General features: G+C 38.2%; 1 non-coding gene across 1 annotated transcript; it reads right to left on the reverse strand.

Annotated features, from left to right (window-relative positions):
- Positions 1–850: 850 nt before the first annotated feature.
- On the reverse strand, positions 851–960 carry LOC138825646 (U6 spliceosomal RNA). The gene has a single exon (XR_011371452.1). It is a non-coding gene; the product is annotated as a U6 spliceosomal RNA (small nuclear RNA).
- Positions 961–4,434: the final 3,474 nt, after the last annotated feature.

The following is a 4,434-nucleotide window of genomic DNA, read 5'->3' on the forward strand; positions in this document are numbered from 1 at the left end:
CCCCTTAGACCAACCATGAGACAATTGTTTTACAAAGAGTGTTTTATGCTAATTTGTGGTTTTTGCCTTTAAAAATGCCTGTAACTGCTGCTCAGGGTGCTCTGACTGCCCGGGGCAGAGAGTCCGTTTGCACAAATGCCAAATAAACTCCTCTTGCTTGTTGCATCTACTGGTTTGGAGTCTTGGTTTCTGGGGTGCCCTCCCGTTGAGAAAGTATCCCAGTGAGTCTGGGGTCTTTCAATTGCAAAATTACTGTACAGAAGGGTCACACTTACACAAGCAAGGCAATGAGTACATTTCCTAACAAGTATTGTTAACTCCTCCTTTATTATTCCCCTACTATCCCTTCCCTTCCACCTCCACAAGTCCACTCACCTCCTCCCTTCCCCCGCCTCAATTGTAAAGTTCATTTTACAACATAGTGTCTTGTGCATCTCATTGTTACAATGGGTGAACCTGTATTCCTATTTAAGCATTTTCTTTTTCTCCTTCCCATCCAAAAATTAGAAGAGACTATATACAAGATGTAGGTGCACCAACTTCAAATACAGTGAAAATAAGTGATTTAACATGGGGTCCGAACATATAAAGAAACAAAAAAAAAACCATACTGAACGTTATACGTATGTGAGAAACAATAGCAAGAAAGAAAAAACCACTTGTGTCACTAACTTCGGTTCATTTACCTTAACATAATCTTTTCTGGTCATATGCACATAGCTTTTGACCTTTTCTGCTTATCCCAGACATATATTAGTTATTGAAAATTAGGGAAACCATGGGACTTATGTTTGTTTGGACTTGGCTTATTACACTTCATAATCTATTTCCCAAGTCTTTCCACTTCCTAACAAATTAGGCAATGGAATGACAGGAATTTGCCTGTCATCCTTAAGCAGGGGCCATGTTAATCTTCTCTGTATCATTCCAAATTTAGTGTATATAATGCTTCCTCAATACTTCTCAGGGAGCAGAGGAGGGAAGGCCATCCCTCACCCTCCAGTACTGGAGATCTCCATCTTGGATACTGACAATGCTCGGTGGAGCTGCTAGCTCCAACTTAAGCCTTGGATGAAAACTAGAGTCATTTAGTAGGTCACAAGAACCTAAGCTGACCTGTCAGACTGAGCTCCACCCAGGGAAAAGTCACCCAGCTCAGGCGCTAGCCCCAGGAGTGGCTTTCTTCACTGGGTAATCAGAGCCAGAGGCTGCCCCTCCTTTAGCAGCCTTGACAATCAATTGAAATTCAGTAAACAGAAACCCTGAGAGTGACTACAGGCTGGGCTCTGTGAGTTTATCACAAACTAGCCCCTGGGAAAAGCTACTGTTTGCTGAAAGGCTTCAATACTACCCAGAACCTAGCCTCATCACAGGATCTCCAAACTTGAGGAAAAAGCCGTCTCCCTCTTTTGTGATACTCAAAGCAGATCTCCCTTCCATTGAACTAACCTGGGAGGAGGATCACAAAATCCTGGGTAAAGCAGAGCATCTTTCTGCCTGTTCAAACAAACTGACTTAAGAAACCAACCAAGCCACAGGAAAATCAAACACCACAAAAAGACCAGAGACTCCAACCTGAGGCTGATTATGGACACAAGGGAGATACATGATTTTTCCTACCCCTCACGAAAATTTTGTTTTTCTTTTTTTCTTTTTTGGTACCATTTATAAAAAAATGTTTTTGGAAACTTTTTTTAAATTTTTACCTTTTTTGAAAAAAAATTTTCTAGTAACTTTTTTTTCTCTTAGAATTTTTATTTTAGGAGTATATGTGTGTGTGTGCATGTTTCTTTCTTTACTTTTCTTTTTCTTTTAAAAAATTCTTTTTGTTTAGCTCTACTGAACTTCTGATCTTTTCTTCTTTTTTCTTATCTTTTTCACCTTTTCTTCTCTTTTGTTCTTCTTTATGTGACTTAATTGTTGTTCTGAACATCCTCAGATAAACCCGTAGTCGATTAGTAGACCTTATCCCCCATTGTGTACACACTTAATCCACAAATTCATTACTCAATTCAAAACCTCTTAGACTTAAATTCCTTAATAGCACCACTACCTCTTTATACCTATATAATATTTTAGGTATTTTTATTTTTAAGTTTTTCACATCTCCTTTATATTCCTCCCCGTCTCTCATTATATTCACGTTCTTCTCTGAATAGTTTGTATTCCTTTCTGCATCATATTTTTAATTTTTACTTTTCTACATTTTGGTCACTTTTTTTCCCTTTCTCTTTCTTCTTTTTTTCTCTCTCTCTACTTTCATCCTATCCAACTTATTTCCTACTTTGAGATTAGGACTCAGTTAACTCTCCCTGTACCTTCCCACATCACTCTATTCCTATTGTTTACCCAAATCTCTCCCTAAACCTAATAATTTCTGGTTTACCAAATTCTTCTTTGTGGTTCGCGGCCGATTACTATATAGTTGTTTAATTTTGAATAGATGTATCTGTTGAACTAGATTGTATCTGCAGAATATTGACTGTGGAAATACAGACTTTGGGTGATGCTTTCCTTAAGAAAGTGTTCTAGCAAAAAACTGGTGTTATTTTCATCCCAAATGGGCAGAGTAAGTTGGAAAAACACAAGAAAAATTGCAAGTCCGGGTATCTTCACTCCCACTCATGATAATCAGGGGAAAGAACAGATAAAGGAAAAATCCACTGCTGGCAAACATGATAAATGAAAATATTGAAAACATACAAAGGACTCTGTATGAGCATGATAGGGAAAGAGAGAAGGCAAACAAAAGGTCAATGGAGGAAAAGGTTGAAAACCTACAAAGGACTATGTATTAGTGTGATAGGGAGAGAAAAGAGGCAATCCGAAGATTTATACAGGAATATCATGAGCGTGAGGAAGGTACTCAAAAAAATGATACAGGATTTGCGTGAGCAGATAGAGAATACTCAAAGAGAAAGGAAGGAAAGGTGTGACCAGGCTGAGAACACGCAAAGTGAACAACAGGATGGCATGAACATCAGGAAGCTAAGCAAAGAGTAATACAGGAATTGAGAGAGCAGGATGAGAATACACAAAGATCACTAAAGGCATTCATGGGAGCCATTAAAAAAGAGCTGAAGGAAGTCAGGGAGACCACAAAGGGAATGCTGAATGGAACCCAACAGAAGGAATGGAAGTCCAAGGAAACCATAAAAAATCAAATAAGTTATTTCAGGATAAACACTGGACACCCAATTAAGGAATTTAAGACGTTCATTCAAGATCTAAAACAAAGCTGCAACAAAGAATTTGAAGCCATCAAAACTGACTAATTAGAAGGAGAAGAAATTAAAATTAAATTAGAAAGTCTTGACAGCAGGTTAGACCATGCAGAAGATCGAATCTCGGGGATTGAAGACAGCCTAGATATTATAGAGAAAGAACATACATCCATCCAAGGCAAATCCAAGAAATATGATAGATCTATCCAACACTTGGAAGACGCCATCAGAAGGCCTAATCTGAGGATAATGGGTGTAGAGGAGCACCTAGAAACAGAAGTTAATGGTCTAGGAAATTTGTTTAACAGGATCCTAGCAGAGAACATCCCAAACATACAAAAAGATAGGCCTATTCAGATATAAGAAGCTTTTAGAACTCCAAATAGACCAGACCAGAATAGAACATCCCACAGTCACATTATAATACACAGGATCAACTCAGACAAAGGAAAAGATCCTTAAAGCTGTGAAGGAGAAAAGATTAATCGGCTATAAAGGGAAACCAATTAGAATCACCTCAGATTACTCAGCAGAGACAATCAAGGCAATAAGAGCCTGTAATGATGTATGCCATGCCCTCATATCAAACAATTACCAAGGAAGAATACTCTACCCAGCTAAACTCTCCTTCACAACTGAAGGCCAAATAAAAACCTTACATAGCAAAGAAAAATTGAAACAATACATCTCCACCAAACCAGTCTTACAAAAGATTCTTAAAGATGTCCTACACATAGAAAACCAACAAGACCATAATAAAGGCCAAGAAACTGCACCCAAACTGAGAATCCAAGAACCAAAGAAAGAACCCAGGTTTAGGGGCCCCCAGAAAGGTGGATAACAAGGCAGGAACTCCCAAATACCTCTCAGTCTTATCTCTCAATATTAACGGACTTAAGTCTCCATTTAAGCGACATAGACTGTCTAGTTGGATTAAAAAACAAGATCCTTCTGTCTAGTGCCTTCAGAAGTCACATCTAGCCCATAAAAACAAACACATTTTCAATGTTAAAGGCTGGACCAAAATCTACCAAGCAAGCGGCCCCCATAAACAGTTGATAGTTACAATCCTAATATCAGATAAAATAACTTCAAATTAAAATTTGTGAGAAGAGATAAAGAAGGTCGCTACAAGCTATTTAAGAGATCCCTCCTTCAGGAGGATATTACAATTCTAAATATCTAATCACCAAACAATGGAGCACCCAAA

This window comes from Dipodomys merriami, unplaced genomic scaffold (genome assembly GCF_024711535.1).
Source record: "Dipodomys merriami isolate MVZ:Mamm:240054 unplaced genomic scaffold, mDipMer1.0.p SCAF_139, whole genome shotgun sequence".
Classification (NCBI taxonomy): Eukaryota; Metazoa; Chordata; class Mammalia; order Rodentia; family Heteromyidae; genus Dipodomys; species Dipodomys merriami.